This window comes from Dendropsophus ebraccatus, chromosome 7 (genome assembly GCF_027789765.1).
Source record: "Dendropsophus ebraccatus isolate aDenEbr1 chromosome 7, aDenEbr1.pat, whole genome shotgun sequence".
Lineage (NCBI taxonomy): Eukaryota > Metazoa > Chordata > Amphibia > Anura > Hylidae > Dendropsophus > Dendropsophus ebraccatus.
The window spans coordinates 133,293,221-133,315,407 of NC_091460.1; the positions used below are offsets into that span (position 1 = coordinate 133,293,221).

At 42.9% G+C, this 22,187-nt stretch overlaps 1 long non-coding RNA gene across 1 annotated transcript in view; it reads left to right on the forward strand.

Moving 5' to 3' along the window:
* Positions 1-245: 245 nt before the first annotated feature.
* The window catches only part of LOC138797041 (uncharacterized), a 223,759-nt gene continuing 201,817 nt past the window's right edge, over positions 246-22,187 (forward strand). Inside the window, exons 1-2 of the long non-coding RNA XR_011363883.1 lie at positions 246-708; positions 9,469-9,538. This is a non-coding gene — a long non-coding RNA (uncharacterized lncRNA). The remainder of the gene's footprint in view (positions 709-9,468; positions 9,539-22,187) is intronic.

Consider the following 22,187-nt stretch of genomic DNA (forward strand, 5'->3'; position numbering starts at 1 on the left):
GTGTGCATGCTCTGGAGGAGAGGGGGTGCTGTGTGCATGCTCTGGAGGTGAGGGGTGCTGTGTGCATGCTCTGCAGGAGAGGGGGTGCTGTGTGCATGCTCGCTCCGGGCACTCCGCCGTTACTCCTGGCAGCTCGGATATTTAAAGCTCACGAGGGGGCGGGAGGAGACAGTGCACATTGCTGCCGCCGCCGCCGCTACCTCCGCTGCTCTCCGCTCACAGCTCCAGTCACCGGAGAGCGGCTCCACAGGGCAGAGGAGGCAACAAGTGCCAGAGGAGGCAGCCGGGGCAGCAGCTTCTATTCTCACCCCCGGGCACTGGATGCCACAACTTCCCAGCCCTCCCCCCCCCAGCCACACGCATCCCCCTCCGCTCCGCACACCGCCGGGGGCTCCGAGGACTGCAGACATGTCGGTGACGGGAGACACCGGGAATAAAAGTGCCAAGTGCCGGGGATGGAGCGGGGAGCTGCCCGGGGATGGAGCTGCGGGTGGCTGGAGCAGGACTGTGCCCTGTGCGCTGGCAGTGCTGCTGTCCCTGCTCTCCCTGGCATCCTGCGTTTACCTGAATGTGAGGAGCGCCGACCTGGAGGGCAGGATGTGGGCGCTGGAGCATGGCACGGCGGGGGGCATCCTCCATGTGCCCGGATTATCGGCCGATCAGCTCAACTCCATAGTGCAGGAGAAGGTGGACCGGCTTCTGTCCCAGGTGCGGAGGAACCCCTATACACTTCAATGGAGGTTTACAGTTATGTTCTCCTGGAAAATGCTTACAGTGCAATCCCCTAATCCAGGGGTAGGGAGCCTTGGCTCTCCAGCTGTTGCAAAACTACAACTCCCATCATGCCTGGACAGCCGAAGGCTGTCCAGGCATGATGGGAGTTGTAGTTTTGCAATAGCTGGAGAGCCAAGGTTCCCTACCCCTGGATAAGGGGATTGCACTGTAAGCATTTTTCCTAGCCCATTGACCTATCCATAGTATGGGCAGGGTGGTCACAGACTCTAGATGCCCTGGGTCCCATTTACTGTTATGATGCAAGATATAGACTATAGGAAAGTCCAGTTATTATTATTATTATTATTATTATTATTATTATTATTATTATTATTAATAATTAAGATTTCCTCAAGGACCTCCTTAAGGATCAGTAGTTTTTGGCAAAGTTTTCTATTGATCAGGATATAAAGTGGCTGCTGTGTATAGCCCAGTGTATAGCCTGACTATAGCTGTAACCTCTAGTTTCCATAGCTGCTGGATTATCAGACACTGAGGGGGACTCTTACAGATTGTTTCAGATGTATTATCCTGTTTTATCCTATTATATTATAGATATCAGACTTATAGGAGCACTGGTAGGAGCAGAGAGTACTGGCAGAGTTGGCTCATACAGGTCTGTGTATACACTGCCCATTCATTAGGCTGGCACTGCTCCCTACCAGCAGCTCTCAGTGACCAGTGCCCATCAGCCAGAGATAGTGGAGCTGAGTTTGTCATGTATCTCCTATGGCAGTGCAAGAGCTAGGTTCATGCAGTTGGTTTACCTGCAGTCCTATGCAAAACCTCAGCAACGACATTGTGATGTGAGAATGACGTGTGCCAGATAGGAAACTCTGCTCTGTCCCTGTATAGTCTTTTCTCAAACTCATCACTAGATATCTAAATGATGTTCTTACAACTGAATATCTGCAATGTGGCCAAGTCTATCTCCTATCTATCTATCTCCTATCTATCTATCTATCTCCTATCTATCTATCTATCTATCTATCTATCTATCTATCTCCTATCTATCTATCTATCTATCTATCTATCTATCTATCTATCTATCTCCTATCTATCTATCTATCTATCTATCTATCTATCTCCTATCTATCTATCTATCTATCTATCTATCTATCTATCTCCTATCTATCTATCTATCTATCTATCTCCCATCTATCATCTATCTATCTCCTATCTATCTATCTATCTATCTATCTATCTATCTATCTATCTATCTATCTATCTATCTCTCCTATCTATCTATCTATCTATCTATCTATCTATCTATCTATCTATCTATCTATTATCTATCTATCTATCTATCTATCTCCTATCTATCTATCTATCGATCGATCTATCTATCTATCTATCTATCTATCATCTATCTATCTATCTATCTATCTATCTCCTATCTATCTATCTATCTATTTATTATCTATCTATCTATCTATCTATCTATCTATCTATCTATCTATCTATCTTTCTATCTCCTATATATCTATTTCCTATCTATCTATCTATCTATCTATCTATCTATCTATCTATCTATTATCTATCTATCTATCTATCTATCTATTATCTATCTATCTATCTATCTATCTATTTATCTCATTATCTATCAATTATCTGCCCCCCCCCCCCCCCCATTAATTTCACTTTCTCTCTGTCTGTTATGCTGGAATATTCTAGAAACTAATGGTAATTGTGGTCAGGCATTCCCCATGTGATCATAGACTAGTTACTGTGTAAATCGCCCATATTTTCTGTTCTGGACTCTCTACTCCTGGGGGGGAAGGGGGGGGGGTCTTCGCCTCCAGGTTTTGGCTTACCCTAAAATATTGGGTACCCTCTAGGTTTCTTCCTTAGGTGCATCTCTTTCCTATCAGAATAACCAATAAACCTTGTAATGGGCAGATCACCTCTGAGGATCCTTCTCATATAATAGCATTTACAGCTGGATAGCTATTACCTGGTCCATCACAGCAGCTTATCTGCCCTCTCCAGGGTAAGAACACTGCCACTAAGGGGGAGGGAGCATTTATATTCCCCTGTGCCGCACCTCTCTCCTATCTAGAAATGACTCCATTCATGTAGCTGCAAAATATTAGGGAATTACTGGAAACACTATTCCCTTATATAAGAAAATGTCCCCCAGTAGAATGTGTACAAGTAAAATATAAACGTTTAATAAAAGAAACCAGTGTCCACCTCATTGCTTTAGATACACTTAGTTTACTTTAAACTTGGTGATCCCTCTTTGGGTCCGTTTACACACACAGGTTATTTGACAGGTTTTTGCAGCCAAAGCCAGGAATGCACCATAAGGCTGGGTTCACACTATGTATATTTGAGGCTGTATTTGTGAGGCTGTATAGCAACCAAAACCAGGAGTGGATTGAAAACACAGAAAGGCTCTGTTCACATAATGTTGTAATTGAGTGGATGGCCGTCATTTAATGGCAAATATTTGCTGTTATTTTAAAACAACGGCTGTGGTATTGAAATAATGGCAGTTATTTACCGTTATATGGCGGCCATCCACTCAATTTCAACATTGTGTGAACAGATCCTTTCTGTGTTTTCAATCCACTCCTGGTTTTGGTTGCTATGAGGACCTGACATGAGGACCAAATACTGCCTGAAATATACATAGTGTGAACCCAGCCTAAAAAGGGAACAGGTCATAAAAGAAAGACTGAGATTTCTCTTTTTTTCAAATCCATTTCTGGTTTTGGCTGCAAAAAATCTGGCAGATATCTGTGTGTGTAAACGGGCCCTTAGATTGACAATAAACATGTAAAGTCCTGAGAATCATCTGCCTTCCCAGCCCCCTGACCTGACTGCACCATGCTTTGGAAAAACTCACTCTATACTAGTGATGTCCTGTTGTTGTATACACAGAGAAAATCTCATTATACGCAATGACCCCATAGACTTTAAGGACCAAATGTACAGTTTTTCTAGAAGGTTCCCGCTGGGTTCTGGTAGTTCCATTAGTCAGGATCCAGTTGTGTCATCTGGTCTTATGTTCAGCAGGAAATATTTATAAACTAAGGCTGAATTCACACGTTCAGTGTTTTTCCTGGTCTGTGATAGTAGTCTGCTAGGTACCTCCGTGATCCGTGCAAAACATTGTCATCCGTTTTGCTTTCGTTTTGCATCCGTGTCCGTGTTTTTCACAGATCTGTTTAAAGCATTTTAAATTACATTGATTACTTCACATCCGTCTTTTCCCCGGATGTACAAGGATGTGCCATCCATTTTCATCTGTGAAAAACACATATCTCATTGATTTCTATGGGGAATGTGTTCTGTGCTTCCGTTACGAGTAAAGACATGTCCCATTATTTAACGGCACAGGTCACGGATCCGTGCAATCATGGATCGTCTGAATAGCCCAATATAAAGCAATGGGCTGTAAAATTGTCCATGCGCACAGACAACTTCACGGAAAGTGTGAATGCAGCCTTAGCCCGGGTTCACTCGCTGTATGACAACAGCCGTTCTGTGACCCGGCCGTGTCACAGAACGGCTGGTGTCAATGAAAATCATCCTGAACGGTATTGCAGTACCTGCCGGATGAACTTAATTTCTGTTGGATTACGATGCGGGCGCATTCGGGTGTGCCCACATCCCAATTAACCTTAGCACACAATGGAAAGTGCGGCCGGAGCTGCACTTTCTATTGTGTGAACTGTCAGTGTTGTGCGGCCACAATTCATTGAATAGCCGCCTCAAAAAACTGACAAGTCAGTTTTTCCTGCAACCGACTGGAATCCCGGCCGGAGTGTATACTATGTGTATACACTCCGGAAGGGATTCCCTCTGACTTCAGTGCAATTTGCAACAATGGCCGTGATTTATAGAAAAGATTTTGCAGGACTCAGAATCTTGGTCTACTCTGCTAGTGAGTCCTAAAAAATAAACATGTATTGTGCATGCAAGTAGATTGTACGTGCAAATTGACGGATTAAACTCCGCTGGCCCGCCAGGAGGATGCCACAATATATATTAGCATACATTTGCATATAGCGCATAGCATATACTTTGGAATCCTGATGTGAATATTATTAAACTCCACGTTCTGTACTAATTCCTCCCTGTATCTTTATAGTATTCCGAGCTCTGAGCCTTTTGAGTTCAGTGATATATTCTGTCTGCTTGAAGTTATCACTAGGGGAGCTCCGGAGCTTTCTGGATTCTCTCTATTAGTTCAGTGTATAGATGGTAAGCAGTAAGCTCTAAGGCCACTGGAATTTACAGGGATTACCGCATCTTATAAAGTAATGGCATATTGCTATAATATGATTGGTAAAGAAGAAAGCTCTGGACCCCCCCCCCCCGGCATGAGAATAAGTGGCACAGTGCTGTAGCACTCATTAACCATCCAACTGTGCATAGTACTGCAGCCAGTCCTATTCACTTCAATTGAGCCAAAGTGCAGATGCCTGCAGAGACCAATTTAGAAAATAGGGTGCATTGCTATTCCCATAGTACGTCCACTTCCTTTTCACTATAAATGGGTGGTCTGGACTTCAGACCCCTATTGAGTAATGGCATGAAGTAATGGCATAGTCTAGTAAGGAGATTGGGATGCCCCCTTTAAAAGTGTCACTGTTGTTTGAATTATTTTTTTTTTTACAGAAATCAATAGTACAGGCGATTTTAAAAAACTTTGTAATTGGGTTTATTAGCCAAATTTTTATAAAGAAAAAGCAGTTTGAAGCTCTCCCCTTTGTCTTCATGATTGTCTATGGAGAGGGGAGGGGTAGAGGGAGATGAGACACCAAAACAGGACAGCAAAGAGTTAATTTACAGCTACATCACCGGGCTATCTCCTCTGTTTCAGCGCTGACTTCTCTGACCTCTGAATACCGGCTTCACACAGGTCCCGCTGTGTAATCCATTGTTGTCTGCTCTCTACTGGAGACTAATCTCCCTCCTCCCCCCTCCCCTCTCCATAGGTTACATAGGGCCCGACTGATGTAAAAGAGTTGAGATTTCCTGATAATGAGCAGTGAGTGAGAGAGAGGAGGGGGGGGGGGGGGGCTGGGGAAAGTCGTTTTAAATGCAGATAATGGCATATTTTCCTAATAAACCCATTTACAACGTTTCTTAAAATCGCCTGGACTAATGATTTCTGCCTAAAAATTTTTAAAGACATTTAAGTTCACATCTGTGCAGGATATTTGGAGCTTTGTATTGTGAGCATAGAGCTCCTTCTGCTATAACAATACAGGAAGAATTACAGAATGTTTGTAAACACAACAAAGAATCGAAACAAAATAACTAGTTGTTACTGGTGTGCATTGACTTTAACCTTAAATCCCTGTGTTTGTCTATACCAGAGAACGTTGGCTCTCCAGCTGTTGCAAAACTACAACTTCCATTATGTCTGGACAGCCAAAGCTAAAGCTGTCCAGGCATGATGGGAGTTGCAGTTTTGCAACAGCTGGAGGGCCAAGGTTCCCTATGGGAGTTGTAGTTTTGCAACAGCTGGAGAGCCAAGGTTCCCTATGGGAGTTGTAGTTTTCCAACAGCTGGAGAGCTAAAGTTCCCTACCCCTAGTTTATACACTAAAGACATCAGCAAGTTATAAAAGTTATGACTTTATATGGTTAATGGTTACAGTGATTTTTTTGCCTATGATTGTATTTAGAGTCACACAGTCGGTTAGCGGAGGCTTCTTACAGTAGTGAGCCAGCAGCTCGCAGGGAGCCTTGCACTTTTTTTCATGTCACAGTTTACTTCCAGTTGACACCTGATATGTGACATATCTCACCTCCAGAAGCACAGCACATGGCTATCTGGAAAGTTAACACTGCTTGATATAAAGTGAATGTTTAGACGACCCCCAGGAGTGCTCGGATTACGGCCCTCACTATCTAACACTTGATTTATTTGCTTGGACTGATAGGATCTAAGACCTGAAAGAGAGAAAGTGTCTGGATGAGGCAGAACCTGAGAAGTCATTGACTTGTAATGGCCCAACAGTTTATTTCCCTATACAGGCATTTACAGTGCCACACATAATTACATACGGGTCATTCAGGACGTATAGCGGTTGCTCATAGCAGATGATAATTATACCGACATTTCCATTTCTAGACAGTGGAATAGGATGAACATGTTGGTTGTATAAGAAAAGGCTGAAGAAAAAAATGTACAGTGTGAAATGCAAAAGATGGCTAGGCATGGTGTAGCGGAGGGGTAGGGAACCACGACTCTCCAGCCCGGCTCTTTGCCGAAAAATGGTTCTCTTATGGAGAGGGGAGGGGTGAAGGGAGATAAGGCACCAAAACAGGACAACAAAGAGTTAATTTACAGCTATATCACCTGGCTATCTCCTCTGAAGTCAGCACTGACCTCTCTGACCTCTGAATACTGGCTTTCATGAAGCTCCTGCTGTGTAATCCTTTGTTCTCTGCTGGCGACTAATCTCCCTCCTCCCCCCTCCCCTCTCCATAGGTTACACAGGGCCCGACTGATGTTAAAGAGTCGAGATTTCCTGATAAGGAGCAGTGAATGAGAGAGAGGAAGGGGGGGGGGGGGAATGGGGAAAGTCTTTTTGAATGCAGATAATGGCATATTTGCCTAATAAACCCTAATTACAAAGTTTCTTAAAATCACCTGTACTATTGATTTCTGCAAAAAAATAAATTATATATATATATATATATATATATATATATATATATATATATATATAGATAGATAACAGTGACACTTTAAATTCGAATATAAGGAACACCAGCAGCATTCCACATGGATAACACCAAGAATTTCCCAGGCTTCATTTAGGGGTTTAGCAAGTACGATCATTGCTATGTTAGGGTATGTTCACATCTCGTTTTTTCTCCACACATCGGGCTACACGTCAGGAATCAGTGAAAAAAGGATGCGGACGTCCAGCCCAACGTGCGGCCGACGGCCACATTGACTTTAATGAGCAGGACGGAGTCATTATGTGACTGTGTTCTGCTTATTTGCGGGACGTACACGGCTTTTGTGCAGGACTCAAAAGCGTGGTCGACTACTTTTTTCTATGATTCCTGACGTGTAGCCCGACGTGTGTAGAAAAAACGAGATGTGAACATACCCCTACCCATAGCCAACAGTGGCTACATTGTGTTGTATTGGTTACACAGAGGGTGCAGCACAGTGATTTCCCTATGGGACTCTAATGTTATAATGGTTTCAGGCTATGTTTACTCATAGTATTCCTATCAGTCTTTTGGTCAGACCTTTTTCAATCAAAATCAGGAGTGGGACTGACAGGGCAAAATTATAATGGAAAGATTTGCACAGTTTCTGTTTTTTTCTCAACCCACTTCTGGTTTTGGATAAAAAAAGACTGATGGAAATACCATGTGTGAATGTAGCCTTAAGCTGTTACACTATAGCCTACTATCACACAACATAAGTCGCCATGTTCAGTAATATTATCTGAATTTGGTCTCTTAGCTATGTGAAATAAATGCGGTTTACTCAGTTCCCATGTGTCCACAAAACCTATCATTACTATTATTACTATTTAGGGAAACTGTCCCCCCTTTCACATTTTTAATATACTGTATGACATGACAAGACCTCTCTAAATGTACAGCTTATTGGATCTAATAAGCTATAATTATTAGTGTGGGGATTTTGGAAACATGACAACACTTCCTGCATCCATCATCTTCATTAAAGGTATTATTCACCATCTTTTCCCCCCCAAATCAACTGGTGCCAAAAAGTGCCAGAAATTTGTAATTTACTTATATTAAACAAATCTCAAGTCTTCCAGTACTTATCAGCTGCTGTATGTGCTGCAGGAAGTGGTGTATCCCCATAGAAAACCTGTCCTGCTCTCCAGACTGGAAAGAATACACCACTTTATGCAGAGCATACAGCAGCTGAAAGGTACTGGGATACTTAAAGCGTCACTGTCGTTTTTTTTCCAGAAATCAATAGTCCAGGCGATTTTAAGAAACTTTGTAATTGGGTTTATTAGGCAAATATGCCATTATCTGCATTCAAAAAGCCTTTCCCCAGGTCCCCCCCCTCTCTCTCATCCACTGCTCATTATCAGGAAATCTCGACTCTTTTACATTAGTTTACACCCTGTGTAACCTATGGAGAGGGGAGGGGGGAGGAGGGAGATTAGTCACCAGCAGAGACCAGAGAACAAAGGATTACACAGTGGGAGCTGTGGGAAAGCTGATATTCAGAAGTCAGAGAGGTCAGTGCTGACTTCCGAGGAGATAGCCCGGTGATGTAGCTGTAAATTAACTCTTTGTTGTCCTGTTTTGATGCCTTATCTCCCATGAAGACAGGGGGGGGGGAGCTTCAAACTGCTTTTTCATAATAAAAATGCATTTTTCGGCTAATAAACCCAATTACGAAGTTTCTTAAAATCGCCTGGACTATTGATTTCTGCAAAAAGAAAATGTAAACGACGGTGACACTTTAAAATTTTTTAATAGAAGTAAATTACAAATCTCTGGCACTTTCTGGCATCAGTTGATTTGAAAGAAATTTTGAGTGAACTATCCCTTTAATAGGAAGTGAGACTAGGTTGCGGCACACATCTGTATAAATAGCAGTATCATATTATGTCTGGTGATTATATGCAGGTAGTGTGTTCAGGAGGCTGTGAAATCCATCAGGCGTTACATTCAAGTATTAAATCCTGTTCTTTTTTTTTTTTCTCCTTTTTTTCTGCAGAGGTCATATGAACACATGGCAAAAATCCGAATCTCCAGAGAAGCTCCGGCGGAGTGTAACTGCCCAGCAGGTAAGTGGGATGGCTTGATTGACACCTCCTTGGCCTTAGTGCCCTTGGTATGCCAGCAGAGGCGCAGAGCAGCTTATTAGGGCTAAAGACCGAATCACATTCAGCCAAGAAAAGTCATTTGTAGCCTCTCATGTCCTGTTGTTTGCCGCTGAGTGATCAGAGACATCCTTGTCCGGATTCTGGAACATATTTGCACAAAGCGATAATACTTATTGTCTCCAGGTAGTGATGTTATTGGATTAAGATTTAGTTCTATTAGCTTCTGGATATATGAGTCATTCCGCTTCCAGCCTCCTTGTGTTGTTTATGGATTTTTACTTTTATTGGTTTTATATTGTTACTTTTTTTTTATATAGCTTTGTTAACAATTGTGCTCCATTGACCTGTTTGCTAACTGTATACATCAGGGGTTGGTTTTATATTGTTGTTTATATTGTTATTGGTTTTATATTGTTATATATATATATATATATATATATATATATATATATATATATATATAACTTTGTTAACAATTGTACTCCATTGACCTGTGTGCTAACTGTATACATCAGGGGTAGGGAACACGAAGAATTAGCGTCATGAACATACGAACATTTACGAACATGTTCGCTTATCAATACTCCCATCATGCCAGGACAGCGCATGATGGGAGTATTGATGAGCGAACATGTTCGTAAATGTTCATATGTTCATGACGCTAAGGCTGGGTTCACACTGCGTTTTTAGCGTACGTTTAACGGATCCGTTTTTTTTTTACAGACGAAAAAAATAGTGTCAGCAACATTTTTGTGTCCGTCAAAAAAAACGGATCCGTTTTTTTTTTATAATGGAAGTAAAAGAAAAAACGGATCAAAACGGATGCACACAAATGCATCCGTTTTTGCAATCGGTTTTTCATCCTTTTTTTTCAAAAAACGGATGGAAAAAACAGATTGCAAAAAAGCAGTGTGAACCCAGCCTAATTGTTCGTGTTCGCCGATCACAAACAATTTGTTCCATGATCTGAATGATTAAAACGATCTTTTTCGAACGTGTGAACGTTTATCTCGCGATGTACGAAACTCGCTCATCACTAGATTGTAGTTTTGCAGCAGCTGGAGGGCCAATGGTTCCCCATCCCTGGTATACATAGGAGCAGAATAGCATGAAAGGGATTGTGCATCTAAATGTTATATTTAGTAAATACCATTAGGGAATGGCTTGGGGTACATGCTGCCAGGCTGTTCTTCCCTCTATGAGTCATGTCTGACAGTCTGGTTGCTAGGATACCTTACTGCACAGTCTATTTATTGGGGTTGCCCTTAGCAACCACTGTGTTTTAGATGATTCAGTTATTTGGTGAAAAAGAGCAAAAAAGATAATAACATAGATGAGGATAAGGTTAGATTTATTCTGAAGCCCCATTTGTTTGACATATTTTGTTGCTATTTTGTTGGTACTGGCATACTGTGTTTCCCTGAGAATAAGACAGTGGCTTATAATAATTTTTGCTTCCAAAGATGCACGGTATAGAAGCTTCTGGCCACCAGAGGGAGCTCACCACAGCACACTTGTACAGCACAGTAGGGACAGTATACGGTATGGCGACTTCTGACCACCAGAGGGAGCTCACCACAGCACACTAGTACAGCACAGCAGGGACAGAGCGAATGGTATGGCGGCTTCCCGGCCACCAGGGGGAGTTCACCACAGCACACTTGTATAGCACTGCAGGGACAGCGTATGGTATGGCGGCAGGCGACGGGAAAACAGCAGACTGTGTGCAGCTCTACATCTGGTGGTAGGGGACAACAGGGATGGTGGCAGGAGAGGGGCCTCTTGATGCTTTTCCTGCATATTTACAAGTGACATCTGCAGAAGGGAATATCGGGGTTGGCAGTAGATGGCGCTCTTCATGTCCTGCATGCAGCTGCTCTGCCATGGACGGTAATGGTAGGGGACAACGGCGGGGGGATAAAAAAAATCACAGCTGCATGCCCTGGTGTTCTGTTCAACGGCCATGCCTCCAAACAAAAACTTTGGTAGGTCTTACTTTCGGGGGAGGCCTTATATTTAGCAATTCAGCTAAACCTCTACTAGGTCTTATTGTCAGGGGAGGTCTTATTCTTGGGGAAACAGGGTGTATATATATATATATATATATATATATATATATATATACTGTTGGGTGGACCTGTCAGTCTGTTCAGGCTCAGCAACGTTCTCTGAACCTGAACATGATTTGATTCCCTGCGGCTACAGATGGTGGATGCCGCCCTAGGGCTGTAAGTAATACATGGATACAACCTACGGCTGGACTCCCTAGGGCGACGTCCAACTTTTTCAGCCTCAGAATCAAATGCCGGGCGTTCGGGTTCAGAGAACGTTGCCGCTTCCGAACAGTTCCACGGATCTGCTCAATACTAACTGGCAGCTAAGCCCTAAACGTGATGTGAAGGGGCCTAATACCATTACACTGAAGTCTGTAAAGACAAATCAAAGGTTTGGCAGAAGCGTGAGAACTATAACGTTTTCCACTGCTGGCTTACCCGTATTTTTATACTGGGATTGTGGTAGGAAGCTAGTCAACCAGGCTTCCAACTATTTCTGACATAATGTATGAATGCTGTGTTTATTGTATGGAGTCTATTGAAATCCATGGCTAATATTGGGAACCATGGTTGCTGGCTTTGGCTCCATTTACTTATATATACAAAAATGCATATGGATGTGGTGCATGCACATGTTTCTGTAATAAGTCTATACACATTGCTATTGAAAAGTACTTTGGGAAAGAAAACACAGCCGCTGTCCCGTGGGACTCTATTGCAATCTGAGTGTAACTGCATTATACCAGTCATATCTGTTATCTAGTTAAAAAAAATAATAATAATTGGAGGTGAGGGTATGTTGTTCTACCTGATTTTTGGCTTTTTTTATTTTTTATAAAAAATGTTTAAAAGTTATATTTTCCTATCTTTAGGGTGCTCCCAGGCACAGTTTTTTGTGGTGTTCTTCTGGCCTCCAAAAAATTCCCAAAAAACTGCCAAAAATTATCTTACCTTTTTCTCTGGTATTTTTGACTTTAGGTGTAATAAGCTTCGTTTTTGTTTTTTTGCCTTTGGTGTTTTGAAAAAAAAACTGAAGAAATTTAATTTAACTCTATGAGAGAAAAACGCCACCATTTGCAGAAAAAAAAAACGCCAAACCCTCACCATACGTATGGCAATTCATAAAACTCCATTGACTCACAGCTAACATCTGGCTGCAGCATTTTTGTTCAGAAAGATGTCACTGCATTCTTTTTTTTCAGTTTTGCAAATATTTTAGCAAGTGTTAAACCAGCTTTGCACTTTTTTTTACCCATTAGGTGGGCCTACCATTTTTGGTGCCAATAGGCATCTTAAAGGGGAACTATCAACAGGTTAGATTCATCTAACCTGTTGATAGTTCCCCATTAAGATGGCCATTGGCACCAAAAATGGTAGGCCCACCTAATGGGTAAAAAAAAGTGCAAAGCTGGTTTAACACTGGCTAAAAATTTTGCCCACTATTGTGCACGGGCGCCAAGGAGGAAGGTGTGTGTCTTATGTTCCTCCTCGGCACTGTTCCAGTGCAGTTAGTAGTTGAATCCACGGCCCAAAGCACCGTTAGGAGCACTGCCCCACCCCCATCACGGCGATCCGGCCTGTCCACTCCAATATTGATTATAATTAAAAGAAGCAGCACTAAATGGAAGGAACAGGGCTCCTAATGGTGCTCCAGGCTGTGGATTCAACTACTAACTGCACGGGAATGCCACCAAGGAGGATGGTAAGAAACAAACCTTCCTCCTCAACGCCCTGTGCACAATAAGGACATATCAGCAGGTTAGATTTGTCGTCCTGCTGATTTTGGGGGCATCATCAGTCCATATTTATGGAGATTTCAACTTCCTGGTCCGTTTGGTGTTGGGGATATAAGCCTCCACCAGAGGGGTCTGACAGTAGCTTACCATACCTTTCTATTCTGAGCACATGAATGTTAGTCCAATAGCTATCACCTGGATAATCCTTTTGCTCTGACAGGAGATAAGCCGCCATCACATGTTTTGCAGCAGATTATTCCTTTCTTGCTATTGATACCACATGCACACTCAGTCAGACTCAGTGTGCATGTGTATGGGGGAAGGTAGGGAGGCACAGCTGTTCAGTGAATGAACATTTGGCCAACAATTATTTAAAGGGGTTCTCCAGCGCTACAAAAACATGGCCACTTTTCCCCCTCTCTTGTCTTGAGTTCAGGTGTGGTTTGCAGTTAAGCTCCATTTACTTCAATGGAACTGAGTTTGAAACCTGCACCCAATCTGGAGACAAGAGAGGGGGAAAAGTGGCCATGTTTTTGTAGCGCTGGATATCCCCTTTAAGGCAGGGGTAGGGAACCTTGGCTCTCCTGCTGTTGCAAAGCTAACAACTCCCATCATGCCTGGACAGCTGAAGCTAAAGCTTTGGAGTTGCGGGGAGAAGCCTTAATGACTCGGAGCCTTGTGTTATAACTATCCTTCCTGTATAACGCTACTGTATTTTCGAGTAAATCATGAATCATTAGACTAAGCAAGCCTGGTCCAGTTTCATGAAGCTTGTGGTTTGGACAACACAAAACTGATAACAAGTTCCCTTTAAGACATTCCAGTGTGTTCTACTTCAGAATGTTCCTCCCATTGTTTGATTAAAGGGGTACTCCAATGAAACTCTTTTTCGTTCAACTGGTTTCAGAAAGTTATATAGATTTGTAATTTACTTCTATTAAAAAATATCAAGTCTTCCAGTACTTATCAGCTGCTGTTTGTCCTGCAGGAAGTGGTGGTTTCATTTCAGTCTAACACAGTTCTCTCTCCTGCCACCTTTGTCCAAAAAAGGAACTGTGCAGAGCAGTAGCAAATCCCCTGGACAGTTCCTGACATAAACAGAGGTGGCAGCAGAGAGCACCCGATCAGACTGGAAAGAAAACACCACTTCCTGCAGGACATACAGCAGCTGATAAGTACTGAAAGACTTGAGATTTTTTAATAGAAGTAAATTACAAATCTATATAACTTTCTGGCACCAGTCGATTTTCTTTTGGTGAACAGCCCCTTTAAGAAGCATCATTTCCAATTCCCTTATTTTCGCGACTAAGTAAAGTAAGAAGTAAAGGCGAAGAACATTCCTATCAGCACTCGCATTATCGCTTCGCTCGAGTGAGCCGATATCAATGATAAATTTCAGTGCTGGCGGATTGGCGAAAACGCTGCCCGCCGCAGCCGTAATGAAGTCAGATGGCGGCGGCGTAACCTGCATCCGTCTCCCGCTCCTCTGCCTGTTGTGTTTAATTCCTCTTTGATTAATTGCTTCGCCTCCAGCCAAAGTTGTTCTTGTTCTACTTAATTTGCTGACCCAGGTAATAAAATCCTGTATCTGTACCCTGAATTTCTACCGGAGTAATATAGCTGGGATCACCTCTGACAGCGGCGGCGGCCACGGGCTTACACAGCGGCATTGTGTAGGAAGGATTGATGAATGACAGGCCGGGGCTCTTGTGCGAGATGAAAGGCTATGTTTAGGGCTGGAATTCAGGCTGGGGGTCTCTTTTCCCGCTGACTTGTGACATGACAGAGTAGTGGCCCCGAGGAATGACAGTCGGCTCCGTCTCTACAATCCCCCTGGCACAACCATCCTGCCATGCTCGGAAATGGAATACATGATATTAGCCGGGGCCGGATTACTACAAACTTGGATGCTCACTCATACAGTATTCCGGATACGTTCGTAAACACTGTTATATTATGTTGTTATTATTATATTCTCATTATTATTATTATTTTTATTCTTTCTCATTGTTCCAGTAGCCTTATGGGGCTTTCTATGGCAGATGGCTGATTGGGTTCTAGTTGGTTTCATATAGATTCACCATTGAATGATGCCGGTGACAATGTAAATCGTGTATGCCTTCAGGGTTACATAATAGATTGGTAACAAGGAATTCTGCTTTTCTGCCTGACTGCCGCTAGAGCTGAACATGACATCATTTTATAGAGCTCTGCTGAAGTAGCAGATCTGGGCTCGCTCACAGTTATCAGGGCCGGATTCGCTATCACATTGCCACATCACATAAGCCGGGGAAACTTTACAGGTGAACTGAATACTCGATACATGTATGGACTGAAATGTAATCTGCCGTACACGGACTGAAAATATACTTTACATGAAGACTCTGAATGCTTATCCCGGAGCAGCCACTGTTTCCCAAGGCCGGGTTTACAGTACGTTTCCGCAATCGTTTTTTTTTTTTTTTCATCCACTTTTGCAAAAAAGAAAAAAAAAAACATGGAAAAACTGATGCATTTGTGTGCATCTGTTTTGATCGATCCTTCCATTAACTTTTGTATATATATATATATATATATATATATATAAAAAAAAAAAAAAACGGATATAAAAACGTAGTTGACCTCATTTTTGTGTCTGTAAAAAAGAAACGGATGCGTTTTGATCCGTTTTTTTTTTATTTTAAATAATAGAAGTACGTTGACAAACAGATGAAAACGGATGCACACAAATGCATTCTTTTTTTCATCCGTTTTTTTGGGGGAAAAAAACAGATAGGAAAAACATAGTGTGTACCCAGCCTTACTAAATGCATCCCATGGGCACATTAGTATGAACGTATTTGCACCAATTTGTTTATTTATCTAGGTTTATTGAAGGGGTTGTCCAGCGAAAATGTTTTTCTTTTAAATCAACTGGTTTCAGAAAGTTATATAGAGTTGTCATTTACTTCTATTTAAAAATCACCAGTCTTCCAGTACTTATCAGCTTCTGTATGTCCTGCAGGAATTGTATTCTTTCCAGTCTGACACAACGCTGTTTGCGTCTGACACAATCTCTGTCTGAGACAGGAACTGTCCAGAGCAGGAGCTGTTATCTGTTGGGATTTGCTACAGCTCTGGACAGTTCCTGTCTCGGACAGAGGTGGCAGCAGAGAGCACTGTGTCAGACTGAAAACAATACACCACTTCCTGCAGGACATACAGCAGCTGATAAGTATGGGAAGACTTGAGATTTTTTAAAAAGTAGTAAATTACAAGTCTATATAACTTTCTGAAACCGGTTGATTTAAAAGAAAAATATATTAGCTGGACAACCCCTATAACCATCCAAACTGATCTGTGCATTTATTCTCCCACTCAAAAGGAAGGCTTCATGGTGTACAGAAAGATATAAGCATGCAAGATATTAGCTACAAATGATATTACTGAATAAATACCCAGCTGGCATGGCAGCATAACAGTACAATAAAGGAGCATAGGCATAATGTCCGAGCATCCTGGAACTTACAATGAAGTTTGTGTGTAGGAAATTATACATTTACATCCACTAATATTGCTAAAAGGAAGGTGGAAAATTATATAAAAAATTCACTGTGTGTGGGCAGGACCCAAGGCTTAAAAGCAAACCAGTGGAAATGTATGTAAAAAATATACATGCATATCATTATGAGCCCTATTAGCAATATAAAAATAAATGAAGAAATAGTAATTCATGTGATAATAGAGTATGGTCCAGATTTACTGTTAGAGATAATCAAACACTATATTGGGGCTTAATACCATATGAGAGTGAAACTGTTGAAATTGAGTGGATTGCCCCCATTTAACGGAAAATAACAACGGCGGTTGTTTTAAAACAACGTCAATTATTTGCCATTAAATGGCGGCCATCCACTCAATTTAAACAGTGTGTGAACAGAGCCTTTCTGGATTTTCAATCCACTCCTGGTTTTAGTTGCAAAATACTGAGCAAAAATATTGTGTGAGAACCCAATCTTAAAGTGTCGCCGGGAGTTCTTTCTTTTTTTCTGTTGCAGAAATCAATAGTCCAGGTGATTTTAAAAAACGTTGTAATTGGGTTTATTAGGCAAATGTGCCATTATCTGCATTCAAAAAGACTTTCCCCAGGTCCCCCCCCCCCCCTCTCTCTCTCATTCACTGCTCATTATCAGGAAATCTCGACTGTTTTACATCAGTCGGGCCCTGTGTAACCTATGGAGAGGGGAGGGGGGAGGAGGGAGGGGGGAGATTAGTTGCCAGCAGAGAGCAGAGAACAAAGAATTACACAGTGGGACCTGTGTGAAAGCCGGTAATCAGAGGTCAGGGCTGACTTCAGAGAAGATAGCCCGGTGATGTAGCTGTAAATTAACTCTTTGTTGTCCTGTTTTGGTGCCTCATCCCCCTCCACCCCTCCCCTCTCCATAGAAAACCATGAAGACGGGGAAGAGCTTCAAACTGCTTTTTCATGATAAAAATTCATTTTTCGACTAATAAACCCAATTACAAAGTTTCTTAAAATTGTCTGTACTATTGATTTCTGCAAAAAAAAATTTAAACGACAGTGACACTTTAAAGAGAATCACAATCTTTGTCAGCAGTTAACATTACTTATATGTTATAAGCGTTTTAGTATTCGTATTTGATGACTTTTATATTACTTATATGTCTCTAAGTTCTAAGTCTATATATTATTCTAGTAGTTGTTTTGTCTAGATTGGCGTATTGGTTTCACCTTAGGTGCAGGGACTAGAAACACTGTGAAAGACTTATTCTCATTGTGGCGATTAAATGAACCTAAAGTATCTGTGACAACAAACCTGACCAGGTATTTCCCGGTGTATGACACTTATCGCCCTAACAATCTACCCGCAACCCCAAACTCTATTCACACTGGTGTTTCGATCATCAGATTTCCGTTGCTTTCTTAATGTCAAGAATAACACAGTCTGCTGAACTATTCTCGCCATCAAAAATATTATGATCCTGACGGAAATGTTGATGGAAACCGTGATAAGTCAATGGGACCTGTCAGAATTCTTTGGGATGTATTTGAGAACGTATCCCTGATAGATGTGCTGTGAAACTCAGGATGCTAGTGTATACAGCCAGCATATACACATATATAGATGCATGAATTTCCTATGCATTAATAGAATACAGTACAAGGCCATGTTCACACTTTGTTAAACACCAGCCGTTCTGTGACTCGCCGTTCTGTGAATCCCGGCTGGTACTGCAGTACCGGTCGGATGATCTTCCTCTGTGCAGAATTGGGATGTGGACACATCCGTGTGCGCCCGCATTCCAATTCACTATAGCCAACAATGGACCGTGCGGCCGGAGCCGCACACTCCATTGTGTGACTTGTTAAGGCATTTCGCTACTCAATGAATAGTACCGCACAAAACTGACATGTCAGCCGCTAGCGATTCCGGCTGGAGTGTATACTATGGGGGAGATTTATGGAAGGGTGTAAATATACAACTGGTGTAAACTGCCCCCAGCAGCCAATTACAGCTCAGCTCTCAGCTCTGGTAGAATATAAAAGGAGCTGTGATTGGTTGTTGTGGGCAGTTTACACAAGGTGTATATTTACACCCTTTCATAAATCTCCCCCTATGTGTATACACTCCGGCCTGGATTCCCTCAGCCTGCAGCACATCATGGCCATTGTTGCAAATGGACAATAACGACCATGATTAATACTAAACTTACAAGGCCACAAAGTAAATTTTCAATAAATAACGGCCATTGCAACACCGGCCGCTATTAAAGGGGTACTCCAGCGGGGGGGGGGGCACTTTTTTGCTGGGACCAGGGAGGAGGTGGCTAAGGGAAAAGACGTCCACTCACCTCCCCAGTTCAGCGGCGGGTCCCACATTGCGGCGCTCTGGTGCCCGGTTCCCGGCCGCTTCCGGGTGTCTGACGCGGGCCCGAGACGTGACGTCTCAGGGCCGCTCAGCCACTCAGTGAAGGAGGCAGTATCCGTTTCAGGTCTGCTCAGATCCCGCCTCTGTCACTGAATGGCTGAGTGGACCTGAGATGTCACTTCTCGGGCCCGCGTCAGACACCCAGAAATGTCCGGGCACCGGAGCGCCGCAATGCGGGACCCACCGCTGGAACCGGGGAGGTGAATGGGCATCTTTTACCTCAGCCACCTCCTCCCCGGTCCCAGAAAAAAAGTGCCCCCAGCTGGAGTACCCCTTTAATTAAAAGGTAAAACATTGGGGGAGATTTATGAAAGGGTGTAAATATACACCTGGTGTAAACTGCCCACAGCAACCAATCACAGCTCAGCTTTCAGCTCTGATAGAATAAAAGAGGAGCTGTGATTGGTTGCTGTGGGCAGTTTACACTAGGTGTATATTTACACCCTTTCATAAATCTCCCCCATTGTGTCCTGTGGAATCCCGGCCAGAGTATATACACTCTGTATACACATTGGCCGGGATTCCATCTGGCCGCACAAAAAATTGGCATGTCAGTTTTGTGCCGCCGCTATTCATTGAATAGCAGCCGCACAAAACTGACAGTACAGACAATGTAAAGTACGGCTCCGGCTGCACTTTACATTGTCTGCTATAGTGATTTGGAATACGGGCACGGGAAGTGAAGTTCATCCTGCCAGTACTGACATACCAACCTGTGTGAACTTCACAGATAGCGGCTGTTCTGTGAAACGTCCATTTCGAAGAACGGCCGCTGTCATACACTGTTTCTTTGTAACGGAAGTCAATGGAAAAACGGATCAAAATGCACCCTTTTTTTAACAAACCCCCAAAAAAGGTCAACTAAGTTTTTGTGTACATAAAAAAACGATGCATTTTTACCAGTTTTTTTTCTTCTTATAATGGAAGTCAATGGAAAAACGGATGCAGACAAATGTATCCGTTTTTCCATCTGATTTTTGCAGAAACGGTTAACAAAACATAGGGGGAGATTTATAAAACATGGTGTAAAGTGAAACTGGCTCTGTTGCCCCTAGCAACCAATCAGATTCCACCTTTCATTTTCCAAAGAGTCTATGAGGGATGAAAGGTGGAATCTGATTGGTTGCTAGGGGCAACAGAGCCTTTACACCATGTTTGATAAATCTCCCCCATAGTGTGAACCCAGCCTTACCCTTATGTCTTCAGCAGCGACAAAGTTAAACAATGCCGGACTTACTGTACATGTGCAGAACTGGTTTTTCTGTTAAGGGTTGGCATAGAAGCAGCACATACTTTTTTCACATTGGAGGTTATGTTGCAATCATTGTAATCTCTGCTTTTCCCATTATCTCTCACATAGCCCAGAGTAGAAACCTGTGCCCACCCTCTGTGTCTTTATTGCAGAAATCTCTCCTTCCCCCTGTAATGCTTGCAAACATATATATCTTAACCCCACAAACACAGGATGCACCCGGCGGCCATGACAGGATCCTTGGGTTTGGGCCAAACACTTTGTATGGGTCTTGGTGATGTGAGGATGAGGATTGATGGTCCTGTCTGGAACACTGGCCTTAAATAGGATTAGAGTTAATAGAAGGAGCAAGAAAAGGGGCCTGTGCTGAAAGAGTTTTCTTTAATGTATGGAGAAGAAGCCGAGATGATAATAGGTAGACATACTGAGCTGATTTAAAACACATCAGCATTTATAGAGAAGGACCTTGCAGATTCCTTGAGCGCTCCTGCTCACCATGTCCTGTAATGTGATGTATTCCGCAGAGATTATTTCCAGCAGCTGAGATGGCTGAGGATTTGGTAACTCCCTAACCGAAAGGTTGAAGCAAAACCTGTACATGGACCCAGTCTGGATAAGCATTGGCGGACATGGACCTCCTCCCTTTACTGCTAGGAAATAGATAGGTCTTATTTCTTAAGGCGCTATTACACGGAACGATTATTGGCCAATATCGTCCGTTACAGCCGATAATGGCCCGTGTAATAGAAGGCAACGATCAGCCGACATGGACAATATCGTCTGTTTGTTGCTGTCGGTTGTCTTTCAACATGTTGAAAGACAAATGACAATGATAGCAGCAATCTGCTGCTGTCACTCCGCGGAATAGGAGCGGCGGTAGCAGAGCGCCACTATTCTCTATCTGCTTCCCAGGCAGCGATCACCTGGGCAAACTCCCTGTGGCCCCCCCTGTACTCACCCGGTACTCACCCTGACATCTCTTGTTTGCTCCTCTGTGTTGCCCCGTGTAATAGGGGCTTTAGTCCCGTATTTACCGACATGTCAATTCTTTGGGCGGATGGTGGAATTTGCTGGCGAATATCATTGAGTCTATGGGATAAGAAGAAGTTCAAGCAGATTCTGCCATACGGCCTCTGCTTGAAGTTCTGCCAGTCCCATAGACTCAATGGTATACTCCGCCGTCCGCCCAAAGAATTGACAAGTAATTGCGTGTATTCCATAGTGTGCAAACATGTGTGTTTAAAGGAAGAAGAGAGCGCCGACCTGTCAGATCAGTGCTTGTTTCCACCTCGTTCCCCCATCGCTGTGGGGTGGCTGCTTGGATGATCCTTAGATCGTCTGGGTGGCCCATTGAAGAGAGCGGCGGTCTGCTGCCACCGCTCCTATTACACTCAGTGACCGGCAGACCGTCGCTGCCATTATCGTTGTTTGAACATGTTGAGAGACAAAGATCAGCCAACATTGTGCATGTCGACTGATTGTTGACCTTTAACAATGCAATAGTATACTATACGATTATCGTCCGGAGCTGCCGTAATCGTCGAAGTATCATTTGCGGCAAAATAACAAACAAAGTAAACTTATCCTTGTGCACCGTAGCGCCGCTCCCAGGTTACATTGACAGCTGCTGGTGTCCTG